General features: G+C 42.7%; 1 pseudogene; it reads left to right on the top strand.

Annotated features, from left to right (window-relative positions):
* The first annotated feature begins 3,235 nt into the window (after positions 1-3,235).
* On the top strand, positions 3,236-6,562 carry LOC102868953 (annotated as a pseudogene).
* The last annotated feature ends 7,435 nt before the right edge of the window (positions 6,563-13,997 follow it).

Genomic DNA, 13,997 nt, shown 5'->3' with positions numbered 1-13,997 from the left:
GCTTGGTTCCACAGTCAACACTCTTGGTAACAGCAGCCAGGAAATCAAGAGATTAATGGCATTGGGAAAGTCAGCTGTGAGGGACCTCTCAAGAGTACTGAAGAGCAATGATGTCAGGCTGGAGACTAAGGTGCGCCTGATTCAGGCTATAGTCTTTGCAATTACGTGCTATGTATCGTAGAATTGAACCGTGAATAAGGATGATAGAAGGAGAATTGATGTCTTTGAGCTGTGGTGCTGGAGAAGAGTTTTGAATAAACCATGGACTGCTAGGAAAACAAACAGGTTTGTCCTAGAGAGGGTGAAGCCAGAATGCTCCTTGGAGTCAAGGATTCTGAAGCTTCGTCTGACATACTTTGGGCATGTTGCAAGGAGAGACTGGTCCTTGGAGAGGGACATCATGTTTGGGAGAGTGGAGGGATGGCGCAGGAGAGAAAGATCCTCGATGAAACGGATCAATTCTGTGAATGGAGTGGTGGGAATAAGTGTGTTTGAGATGGCGAGGTTGGCACAGGATGGAACGGCATTTAGGGCTTTTGTACATGGGGTCACTATGAGTCACAAGCGACTCGATGGCACATAACAACAACAACGTAAGTCATAAAAAACACAATGGCACCTAATGACAACAATAGCTACTAGGGAGCGCTAATGGAGTAGTCCATAAATTGTTCTGTTACCTCAAATGCCACATCTCTCTGGGGATTCATATTCACTAGTGGTTACACAGGAGAAATAAGGGCAATCTCTCACGCAACTTGCAGCCTCAGAAACCCACTGTAGGTTGAGCCATGGATCTGTTCTGACTCAACAGCATTGAGGAGTAGTAATAATAGTAGCTGATGTCCCAAGTATTTCTCATATGCCTACAGATTGTCTGAATGCCTTTTTTGGTGAAGTGCCTTTTCATGTCCTCTGTCCATTTTCAACTGGATTGTCTATTGTTGAAGTTTTGAAGTTTTCTATATATTTTAGATATTAATCTCTTGTCAGCTATGTCATTGCCCGTTTTCCCTCCAACTCTGTGGAGAGGTCTATTGGTGTACACGGATGTTTCATTCTTAGGAAGTTCCAGTCCTCTGGTTCATCTCCTGCTGCTTGTGAATTTTTAGCTACTTCTGAGAGATTATTTCTGCCATAAATTAGAGCCTCTAAGTTCATCCCTCTTTTCCCTTTGATTATCTTTACAGTTTTAGGTTTTACTTTTACATCTTTGCTTCATCTTCAGTTAGGTTTGTATTTTTGGTTGTGTTTTGTTTTGTTTTGTTTTTTAATATGATGTGAGGTATGGATCCTGCTACACTTTTTCCCTCCCTGCAAAGGAATCTCCAGTTTTGTCAGCACCATTTGTGAAAGAAACTATTTCTTCTCTATGTAACGCATTTTAGCTTTCAGGTGACGAACTTTTTTTCTTTCTTGTCTTTAAGCTTAGCTCAGATGCATTTGACGGAAAAATTTGACCAGAGTGGACAAGCAGTTAATTTATAAACATTATTTGTCATATACCCCATTCAGCACGAGCATTCACGTGTTTTATTGCCGAAAAGATGAGACTGTGAAGTGCTACCACAGACTTTTGGGGATGAGTTTTGTGGCTTATATATGATAAATACAATCCCTGCTAGTTTCTGAATGTTCCGGATCAAGGCTCAGAGATTTACTTGTACTAGAAAGTCACTTGAACGGATATGAAAGAGAAACTTGGATGTCAGAACGGCCCTGATTGAAATGACAATTCAACATGCCAAGTGCCACATACTCAGTATTACACTGCGTCCTCACAATATATTGAGGCCGTTTGATCTTATTTTTGTGCATAGGGCATGAGACACTTGGAGAAATAACCTAATTTGTTTCAAACATAACCAGGGCTGGGAAGAGGATTAAGGACTTGAATGCAGGCTACACAACTCAGAGATTGCATACTTGCCCTCTAGCCTCTGCTTCCCTGTGAACTGCAGGAAATAAGAGGTTCTTCATCCCTCACCACGTGTGAGTCATCCTCACACATGATCTTTCACTCCCTGAGAACCCAACGGAGTTACGTCATTTCCCCTTTCCCAAGTGTTAAGCTACTTGCCAGATTCTCATAATAAACTAGTCAAACACCACATCCATTCTTCTCTCCACCGATTGCATCACCTTCAGTAAAGTTTGTAAAGGTTTTGCACAAACAAAAAGAGAGGTGAAAGCTGGAGAATTACAACTTTAGAATAAAGACGCATTGGGACGGAAGCAGGGATGAGTTTAAAGTTAGTGCATCTAGAATATCCATCTGCCACTTCCCATCTCTTGATACAGACAATTAACATTTTTATTCTTTCCAGGTAAAGAACTAGAGAAATGCATCTCCTTTGTCCAAATCTCTCTTTTAACTCAACCACTGTTTCTCAGCCCATCTGGTAGAAATTCTGTAATAGGAATTAAAAAGCTAAAGTGTATGTAATCTGTAGGAAAAATTGCCCAGGAAGATAAAGTACATGAATAAAGAGAGGAATAGAATAAAACCAGTAACTAAGATAATGAAAATTCAAAAAGTCCTTTTAAAAGTGTATAAACATTCTTATCAACTGTGATAAGACACTGTGGTGACGGGACAGAACCAGGGGACTCTTCTTGAGATTTTAAAAAACTGAGAAGTTCAAGTTAATGAGAAGTACTATGAGCCCAAAGACCTGGGTCTTTGTCTTACCTCTACTATGTCAGAGTTTGTCCTTGAACAAGTCACCTAATTTCTATGAACTTGATTGTTCTCTGCTTCATACAGCTAAGCAACTCTTAGCCGTGTGTGTGTGTGTGTGTGTGTGTGTGTACGTGCATGGTTAAATGTATGCAAAAGGAAATGTTGTCAACTTTTCTACCATGTTAATGTTTCCAAGGCAATTGGTGGAACATTTGGAGCATGATTTTGAACATGTTTATCTGTCTGAATACTTCAAAACAGTACATTTGCCTCATGTGCTAAATATAGCAACATCCACTTCCTTCTGGACATGTCTGCCAAGGCAAAATATTTTGTCTGTGAAAGCATGCCAATTCCAATGTTTTGAATGTTTCTTTTGGTTTCCACAGTTTGGCAACAGTGTGCTTCAGGGGGGCTTCGAGTGGGTATCAGTCACAGTAGGATAATTAAGGCTGAGGTAACAGAAATTTTCAAGTCTCAGACACTTTAAATAATGAAGGCTTATTTCTTGTTCAAACTCCATCTCATGGTTTGGTGGGGAAAGTGCTGTCGATGTCAAACAACACAGAACCGGCTGACGGGAGCTACTACCTCAACCAGTGCCAGCCAGTGAGGAAGAAAGACAGCTGGAGATGATGGGTGGGCAACTTAACACTCCTACCCAAGAGTAGCGTACATCAGTTCTTCTCACGTGAGTCAGAACCGTCTAGCAGGTCACAGGCAACCATGAAGGGCCAGGGAAAGTATCTCAATGATGTGCCTTATAGGGAAGAGAATCAGAGCTACCTGTTGAGTTGCCGTAATGATTACCACTCCACAGTAAATACGATCCAATGCTGTAATAAGCAAATCTTGTCACAGGTAGCTCTGACGGCCTAGTGGAAAGAGCTGCCCTGCCAATACAGAGGCAGGCAGTTAGAATCCATCAGTTGCTTTAAAGGAGGAAGATGGGCAATCTCCTCCTTCATGATTTACTGCCTCTGAAAACCTTTTGGGGGCTTGGCTCTGAGTCGGTTCTAACTTGACTGCAATGAGTTATTGTCTCAGGTTGCTGAGAAATTTAAAATGATATTCTGATAGTGGTTACCAGGGGCAGGTGGGAGGGAAGGGAAAAGGGTATTCACTGCATTAGGGACACAGAGATTTTGTTAAGTGTGTTGAGGAACCTTGGAAGAGGATGATGGCAATGAACTATGTTGTTGTTAGCTGTCTTCAAGTCAAGTACGAGTCATGGCGATCCTCTGAAAAACAGATCTGAACCCTGTCCTATCCTGTGCCATCCTCACAATCTCCGACACAATCTAGCCTGTTGCTGTGGTCACGGTGTCAATCTACCTGGTTGAGTGTCCTCCTTATTGTTTGGTGCCATCCAGTTCACAGCAACTCATGCGACCCTGTGAATGACAGATCTGAGCTTTGCTCCATCCTGTACTACTCTCACAGTCTCTGATAGACTTAAGCCAATAGTTACAGTCAACGTGTCAATGTATTTTTGTTATGCAAATGCATTTATTGTTTATGTGGAATTTAAGTTTAACTGAACTTTTTTGTGAATTTTTTTTATTGGTTTGCTTGTTGCTGTTGTTATTAAGTACCATTGAGTCATCGGGACCTTTGAACAAAAGACCTGAATATTTGTATAACTTACATCGTTTCTCCAAGTTCATAGATTTTTCCAGAGGCAAGCTATTTCAGAAGTGGATGCTACTCCTGCTTCCAAGCTTGTTTTAATCGGGGAGCTCCACCCAACACTGTCCACCATGGGTAACCATTATCACATTTGGCACAACAATGTCACAGTGTTTAGCGTGACAGCAATCAACTCATAGCCCATGGCTACTTCAGAATACTCTCCACGTGGAATTCCAGCCCCATACTGGTGACCAAATGCCTTTTTTAAATAGGAGGCTGAATACAAAGTTCCCCTATATTGTGTTTTGCACTATTCTTCATGCATATTGTGTTTCATACAATCATTCTCATGCATTGTTGTTGTTGTTGTTGTTGTTATGTGCCATCGAGTTGCTTGCAACTCATAGCGACCCTATGTACAAGAGCCTTAAAAGCCGTTCTATCCTGTGCCAACCTCACTGTCTCCAACACACTCATTCCCACCACTCCACTCACAGAATTGATCCATCTCATCGAGGGTCTTCCTCTCCTGCACTGTCCCTCCACTCTCCCAAACTTGATGTCCCTCTCCAAGGACCAGTCCCTCCTTGCAACATGCCCAAACTGGTACAGGAGGAGATTGCCCCTCCTACTCCAGCAGAACATCTGGTGGATTCGAACTGCATACCTCTGGGATTGCAGTGCAGCTTCTTGCCACTAAGCCACCAGAGCTCCCTTTCTCATGCATTATGTTTTATAAAATTAATCATAATTGGACCTTGTCCATCATTACCCTGTATTTTCTCTCTGATTCTTCCTATTTCTTGCTCCCCTCACCTACCAAATTGTGCAGCCCTGTGGTTTCACCCCTACCTATCCTCAACCCTCAGCTACCACCCTGTCCCCCTGCTGGGTTCCCATACATGTTTTACTAGTTATCCATCTATTTTTTCAGTAATGGTCATATGCAGTATTTGTCCTTATGAGACTGAGTTAATTCACTCCACATAATGCTCTCCAGTCAATACATCGTGTTGAAGGCCTTCCTCTATTGGACCAGGTGTGCTTGATCCAAGGCCATGGCACTGTCAGTTGCTTCTTATGCATCTAGAAAGTTGGACAGTGAATAAAGAAGACTGAAGAAGAAGTGATGCCTTTGAACTGTGGTCTTGGTAAATGGTATTGAATATCTCATGGACTGTCAAAAGAACAAATAAATCTTTCTTGGAGGAAGCGCAAGCACAGTGCTCCTTAGAGGCAAGGATGGTGATGTTTCATGTCACTTCCATTGGGCACACTGTCAGAAGGGACCAACCGTTGGAGAAGGACATCATCACTGAACTATAGATATAAGAAAAATGTTGAAGCTAGCACATAGCTATTCACCACAATATTGTGATTTTAGCATATTCTTAGATTTGAACAATATCACAAGCTAATGTCAGAAGAGTCAGGCTTGGGATAGGTGAAAAGGAAAGACAGGATTGAGTATATTTGAAAGATGCTTAAAAATCACCTTAACAATAACTTGGTTCTCTGAAGTTTTGACAAGGATGCATTTGGGAGGGAAGATTTCTTTTATATATCATCCTTCAGTCTAAATTCAAGAAGGGAAGAAACATCACTTTCTATTTTAAACTTTCTGTTTATTCAAAACAGTGTCCCTCTGGCTTTGAATTCCATCCTTTTGCAATGACAGAAGTTTAGCTTTCATTTCATTAATTGCTGAGAGACTAGGGTTTCAAGTTTCACTAGGAATTAGGAGTTTTCCTTTCAAGTGTTACTCTATTTGGGTATCACCAGGCTCCCTGCTCCATCTGCAAGACATCTTCAATTCCAGTGGGTCTGTAGGAAGACCTGGAAACTTAACGGCCACGTGAGCCATGCCCACCACCACATCGGGAAGCATAGAAGCTCCCTGGAGGCTGAAGTAATGCTGATGGCTTCCATCACCACAGGATCAACTTTGACAAATACCATGCAGGTGATTTTTTGAAAGGCGGGTGTGAGACCTTACCACCTGAAGAGGAATTGGAGCTTCTGCCCACCTGTCAACCTTGCCAAATTGTGGACCTGGTCAGTGAGCAGACAAGGCTGCAATAAAACAAGACTGGAGCTGCTCCCATCACTGATGTGCTTCGACTGGGTAACTACAACGTTTTGGGGAAACTCCCAAATGCAACCAGTCATTGTGAAGGCCAAATTATTCAGCAGAAGAGCTAAGGAGAAGATTAAGGGTGTTGAGAGGCCTGTGTCCTGGTCGCTTGAGGCTGTGTTAATTACATGGAGGTAGGCTAATTAAAAGGTTTTCCCTTACCAAAATAAAAAAGTTATGTAGCACAATATCAGGGCTCCTTGTTAACACTAACATAGCAATTAACACATCCTGGAACATAGGTTCTAGCTGTCCCTAACGACTCTACAACATCCCCATTGCAACCCAGTTGATTCTGACTTCTTATTACTCCACAGGACCAAGGAGAACTTCCTCAGAGAGGTTCCAAGGCTGGAATCTTTATGGAAACAGCCTGCTAAAATATCTCTCTTATGGGGTGGCTGATGGTTTTGAACCACCAACCGGTTGGTGAGCAGATGAGAATTTAACCACTACACCACCCTGGTTCCTTTCTATAAGATGTTGTTGTTGTTGTTATTGTTGTTGTTGTTGATTGCCTTGAAGTTGAGCATGACTCATAGTGACCCTATGAACAAAAGGCTTGAAGCCCCTCTACAACTATTGACATTTGTCATCGACATTCATAGAGTTTCCAGAGGTATGTTGTTTAGGAAGTGGATGACACTCCAGCTGCAAGGAAAGTGTTATTATCTCCGTGTTACAGATGAGGAAATTGAGAGTCTGAACTGTACAATCGGTTCCACACGTATATGGCAAGACCAGGATTCAAACTCAGGGAGATATTTCCAGCACCTGAACCTTTACACATGACGCCATGTCTGTTGAAGCAAAAGGTCATTAAAAAAAAGGAGGAGAGAAATCTGGCTCTGGTTGTGATCCTACAACTCAACTTGTCTTCAATCATTAGTGTTCAGTGTCTTGAATATATTCTTTTCACTCTGAGTCATGACACATTGGCAGATGGGCAAATGTATCTCCTTCATTGACTGAAAGTGTTACTCCATCCACACTACCGAGATCTACTCTCCTCCTCTCTAGCCGTGTTTTGAGTGTCTTCTAATAATTTTCTAGTACTGTATTCATAAAACATTCTATTTCTCTTATTTTGGTTCTCAAAGGCCCATTATTTCAGAAGTATATTGCTAGACCAGCTTCTGTCTGGAAACTGCTTATATCTAGTCACCATGGATGACCCCGTTGATATGTGAAATATCTATACCATAGCTTCCAGCCTCACAGAGTAGAGCAAAGCCACAGACAGGGGGTGGAAAGGCAAAGGATAGGGAGCTAAATGCCATTTGGTTTTTCTCAAAAATATCCATCTGCATAAGGATTCATGAGTCTGATCTATTTATACAAACAGAAACGTGTGTGCCCACACTACTATGATCGACAATGGTGGGGAAAGCCACAAAGAAGACAGATACACTTCTAGCATAAACTTGTATCTTTCCTTCCGTTCATGTCTCATTTCCAAAACTTTCAGAAGGAGAGCCCAACTGGGCTAATTAATCACACTCCTATATTGAAAATATGTGTTGAGTGAGATTCTCACACAAGGCTATTTCATGGGATGCTTTCAACCCAAGTGTCAATTCTTGTCTGTCACCTACCGCCTGGTTTGCATGATGCCGAACACTGCACCTGGCAGAGGGAATTGTGGAAATGAGACACTTAGAGTCTGATAAGGAATCATTGGCATAAAATAGAAGTCTTCAAACTCAGTGTCTTAGTAATCTAGTGCTGCGGTAGCAAAAATACAAGTGGATGAACAGGAATTTCTTTTCTCCTAGTTTTAAGAGGCTAGGAGTTGAGGGTCAGCTGTAGAAGTCTATCTGTTCCCTCTGGAGGAAGGTCCCTAACTCTTTGAGTTTCTGTTGCTGAGCAATTTTCATGTAGCATGGCTTCTGTCTTCCCCTGAGTCTGTTTCTCTGGCTAACTTGCCTAGGCTCTTTTCTGCTTCAAAAGGGATTGACTCAAAACACACGTTATACTGTTGTTCTTGTTCTTGTTATGTGCCATCAACTCACCCACGACTCCTGAGACAGTCTCACTGCCTCTGACACACCTACCCACATTCCCCCGTTACTGTGTCAATCCATCTCACCCGGGATCTTCCTCTCCTGTGCTGTCCCTCTACCCCTCCGAGCATGATGACCTTTTCCACGGATTGGTTCCTCCTGGCCACATGACCAAAGTATAGGAGACAGAGCTTCAAAATACCTTCATACTAATCCTGTCTGATTAACATAAAAAAAAATCTCACTTTCTGTGCCCCCCCCCCCATGAGATTATATCCAAAGGCATGAAAGTTAGAATTTATAACACCTATCTGGGGAGGGTCAGTGAAAGAGAGGGAGCTATTTAACAAGACAGATTGTCACAGTGACTGCCTCAATGGACTTGAACAAGACAGAAATCACAAGGTTGGCACAGGACAGGGTAAGGGTCCCATCTGTTGTTCATAGGGTCTCCGTGAGTCACAGTTGATTCAGTGGCATTTGACAACACCACCATGTTGGGAGGACACAGTTCAATTCCTAACAGTCGCCTTAGATTTCTAAAGAAGCCATTTGACAGCGTTCAAGGAGAAACATTAAATTTGAGCAGAAAAGGATGCAGACAAAGAAACACATAGTTATACAGAATTGGAACAACCAACCCTACAATTAGACTCCGGTTTCTTTACCTCCAAGACAAGGCTCTGTTAGCACCAGTTACACAGCCGCGTCTCTCGTTTTCAGCACCATCTGCTCCCTTTGTGTGAACTAGCGTGATTTTGTACAAGTGAAAGAGCATAGACTTTTGAAAGGTTCCATTAATAAAGGAAACTGAAAGGGAAAAGAGGGAGGAAATCTGATTTCCTGGTTCTGATTCATTAGATGTTAGAGAATAAATAGGCTCTTTGACGCTAAGCGGAGGGCATCGCTTCGAAATTGCAGCCCTTTCATCAGCTGTCAGAAGGTCTGTTCTGCTGGACAGCAGGATAGATTGGCTAGCGTTTCTGGCTACAGGATAATGCCGCCATTACTCTCTGGCTAGTGGAATCGGGTTTGGTTTGACCAGCTAAGAACCTGAACCATTTATGTAGCTCGCGGTTCTGCAGCATAACTGGAATTCTTCCCTCCCATCTGTTGCTGCTTGATTATTTTATTATCATTCATGATGTCATTATTTCTGCTGCGGTTGATCTGGCATGAACCAAATCCATCCCCTCAAACAAGTGCAGTTTATACAACACCCGCTCCCCACCCAAAAAAACAAACAAAAAACGAACAGCTTGGAGCTCATGGAAGTTGCCCAGTCTAAATCACTGAGTCTGTTCTTAAGCAGCTGTTCCATGGTGCTCACCCTGCTCTCTTTCTAAAGTAACTCTGGTTTCTGGGCCTCAAACACCAGGAGGAGTCCTGTGATTCTTTAACATAGTTCTCTGAGCTCGGAGACAGGACAGGCTACACCTATCTGTATATACAGGGCTTGAGCTGGGAGAAGAAAGCTCGAAGGTTCTTCGGAAGGCTCTGACACAAACCTGGAGCTCACATAGGAAAGTTCACAGCAGGGCTGGGTAGAGGAGTGTTCTGCTGCAGTGAAGGGATGCAGAGAGCAGCAAACTGTGGAGAGACTCCACGGTGCCTGCCGTACCCAGCAAGGTGGTAGAGAATCAGATGTCTCATGGAAGGTCCCAGACCAAGTATAGTCTGCACATCTCAAGGGGAAACTTGGATGAAGGAATCTTAGTAGGATTGTTGGCAGCCCTGAATGACACCTGATGTCTGAGGAGGCTAAGGGTGGTCCTTGTGTGGTTACTAACTGAAAGGTGGGCAGATTGCACCCACCCAATGGCAATGTGGAAGAAAGTCTTGGCAACCTACATCCACAAGATTGTTCTTTGTTGTTGTTATGTGCCGTCGAGTTGTTTGCGACTCATAGCGACTCTACGTACAACAGCCCAAAACCCTGCTCCATCCTGTGCCAATCGCATTGCCTCTGACACACCCATCCTGATTATCCCAGTCACTGAATCAATCCACCTCATAGAGGGTCTTCCCCTCCTGCTCTGTCCCTCTACCCTACCAAGCATGATGTCCCTCTCCAAGGACCTGTCTCTCCTTACAACATGTCCAAAGTGTGTCAGATGAAGCCCCAGAATTCTTGCCTCCAAGGAGCATCCTGGTTTAACCCTCTCTAGGGTGAATCTGTTTGTTTTCTTGGTAGTCCAGGGTACAGTCAATAAAACTCTATGGAGCACAGTTCCACTCTACAGAGCATGGGGCTGCCACATGTCAAGGTTGACTCATTGGTAAAGGAATCGCCAGTGTAAAGACATAAGAGCTAAAGTCCATGTAGCAGACATTTCTTTCAAAGCAGATTTGTGTGTCCCAACAAGTGGTGTGGTCTGGGACCTTTGGCTTATGCAGAGTGACCTAGGTTACTCCCAGCAAGTAGTCAATGTTGGTTAAAGAGGACAGAGTTGCAGAAAGAAGACATGGAAGAGAAAACATGTTTCAGATCATTATTCCACCAAGCCTTGTTAAAGTGCTTCAGGTGATCATAACACTATCTTTTAATTACTACAGAAATTATCATTGTATAGGAAGGATTGTGGAAAACCTCAAGTTGTAAGCATCTGTCAATTCAGTATTTCAAAACTTTCTTCTCCAAGAATAGAACATTGGCTTAATCATGGAAGAAGACAGAAAAGTTTTGCATCCAGACCTCACCATCTGACTGGATGGCGCAGGAATCACCCAGGCGGCTTTGAGTATCCATCAACTCTTTCCAGACAGGACACTTTGATGCCAGGTTTTCACAAGCAAGTCTTAAAGAGGATCATCTTAGGGTTGAGGCTCTGCTCTCAGATACTATCAAGTTGGCTATGACTCATGGTGACCCTAACAACATGAATGAATGAAATACGGCTCATTCCTATGCCCTCATCATCGCACTTGATATTATACTTGAGCCCACTGAGGCAACCAGGGTTTCAATCTATCTCATTGAGTGCCAACCTCTTTCTCATTGAGCCTGGATTTCACCCAATATGATATCTTTATCTAAGGATTAATCCATCCTGATAACATAGCCAAAACACGAGATGAGGTCTCACCATCTTCTTTTCTTTTCTTCCAAAATATTTTTTTTTAATTTCCATTCATTGATTGTTGCACATTTTATTCCCTGTTCCCCCTTCCTCCAGTTCACTTTTTTATTTGGAAAAAAAGTTCTTTCATTGTTATACAGTCCCCCGCCATCTTCTTTTCTAAGGAGCATTCTGGCTGTCCTTTGTCCAAGGCTGAATGAATCACTCTTCTAGCAGTCTATGGACTATTTCCTATTCTTTGCCAATGTTGTTGTTAAGTGCCATCAAGTCATAGATAACGCATAGCAACCCTATGAACAAAAGACCTGAACACTTGTATAATTTTCATCATTTCTCCAAGTCATAGTTTCCAGAGGCAAGCTATTTCAGAAGTGGACGCCACTCCTGCTTCCAAGCTTGTTTTAATCGGGGAGCTCCACCAAACACTGTCCGCCATGGGTAACCATTATCACATTTGACACATCAGTGTCACAGTGTTCAGCATCACAGCAACCACAAGTTACCTCTGGACAGCAAATGGACAGACCAGTGCTATACTACTTGGAAAAATGTTTGGCCAAAAACAATTCAAAGCAAGCCTGAAGGCCACAGATTAAAACCTTTGGCTTGGTAGCATCACTTTCTGTCCACTAGGCCAACAGAGCTCTCTCTAAGACTCACAGCAATTCTATGAACAGCAGATCTAACCCTTGCCTTATCCTGTGCCCCCCCTACAATCCACAACACGCTCAAGCCCATTGCTACAGTCACCATATCAATCCATCATGTTGAAGATCTTCTTTTCTTCTCTGACCATTCACCTCTCTCAGCATGATGCCATTTCCCAAGAACTGGAACCTTAAATTGATCTGGTAGGAACTTTGTATCATTTCAAAGACAGGATCATTCTGAGCTAATTTACACACGGAGTAATCTCTCAGAACTCTGACCCAACAACTATCGTCTCTGGGATCCTAACTATTGTTTGTTGTTGTTGTTATGTGCTGTCTAGTCATTTGCAACTCATAGCGACCCTATGTACAACAGCCTTAAACCCTGCTCTATCCTGTGCCAATAGCATTGCCTCTGACACACCCATCCCGATTACTCCAGTCACTGAATCAATCCACCTCATAGAGGGTCTTCCCCTTCTGCGCTGTCCCTCTACCCTACCAAGCATGATGTCCCTCTCCAAGGACCTGTCTCTCCTTACAACATGTCCAAAGTATGTCAGACGAAGCCCCAGAATCCTTGCCTCCAAGGAGTAGCCTGGTTTAACCCTCTCTAGGATGAATCTGTTTGATTTCCTGGCAATCCATGGTACATTCAATGCTCTTCTCCAGCACCACAGCTCAAAGGCATCAATTCTCCTTCTTTCCTCCCTAGTCATTGCCCAACTCTCTGATGCATAACAAGTGATTGCAAAAACCATGGCCTGTATCAGGTGGACCTTAGTCTCCACTGCTAATAATTGATATTATGACGGTAACACCAACATAATGGATAATGAAGGGGACTTTGATGGCTGTTGTTGAACATGAATAAGATGATGTTGGGGTAACCATGGGCTAAGCCCAAGTCAAGCCAATTCTGGCTCTGCCTTCCTCTCCTCTCAGCACTCCCAGGGACCGCATGGAGAGAAAAGATATCTGGGTTGTCAGCAGGGAAAGGTCAAAACTCAAAGTTCTTCCTGATAGTCCGTATGTGTTTCCTATTGTACTATAATAGCAAATTACCACAAATTTTGTGGCTTAAGTGAACACAAATTTATTCTTACCATTCTACAGACAGAAATTCAGAATGAGTCCACAAGAGAATAATTAATATAATCAATGTGTTGGCTGGGATGGTTCCTTGTGAAGGCTCCTGAGAGAGACTTTACCCCTTGCTTCTCTCAACTTCTAAAGGCACCCAGCATCCCTGAGCACTTGGCTGCACCACTCCCATCTCTAATTTTTTTGCTATCACATTAAAGACATCAGTTTTATCTTCCTTATTCATTGTCCAGCTTCATATGAGGCAAAGGAATATAACCACAGCTGTGTCATGTATGCTTTAGTCTTCAAGGTTACATCTTTGCTTTTGCTTTTTCAATAAAATTTTACTTTAATAGTGATTTTAATGAATGTTTCGAGAGAAGTTAGATTTTCATTCATTCATTGCTGCACATTTTACCCCCTCCACCTCCCTTCCACCTCCTCCAGTTAATTTTTTTAATATTCATTTACTTCCTCTCCCCCTAGTCTTCTTATATGCCTCTTATTCTGGGCTGCTGTCATATGTATAATGCCTAATTATATATTCCTTTTAAACAGTTCTTTCCTTCATCTGTTGCAATGCAATGGTCATTATCTATTCACTCTTATCCTATTCTCCTCTCAACACCTCATGTAAGACCTACTTTATAAGAGTGAGTGGTGCTATGGACAATTAAGGAAACAAATAGTTGAAGCGTCCTCCTTTATTTCCAGCTGGGAGCTGGGGCC

The sequence above is a fragment of the Elephantulus edwardii genome, unplaced genomic scaffold, assembly GCF_000299155.1.
Source record: "Elephantulus edwardii isolate Elephantulus edwardi_28Jun2011 unplaced genomic scaffold, EleEdw1.0 scaffold00117, whole genome shotgun sequence".
Lineage (NCBI taxonomy): Eukaryota > Metazoa > Chordata > Mammalia > Macroscelidea > Macroscelididae > Elephantulus > Elephantulus edwardii.
The sequence above is the reverse complement of the archived record's forward strand: the minus strand, read 5'-3'. Positions and strand labels throughout refer to the sequence as shown.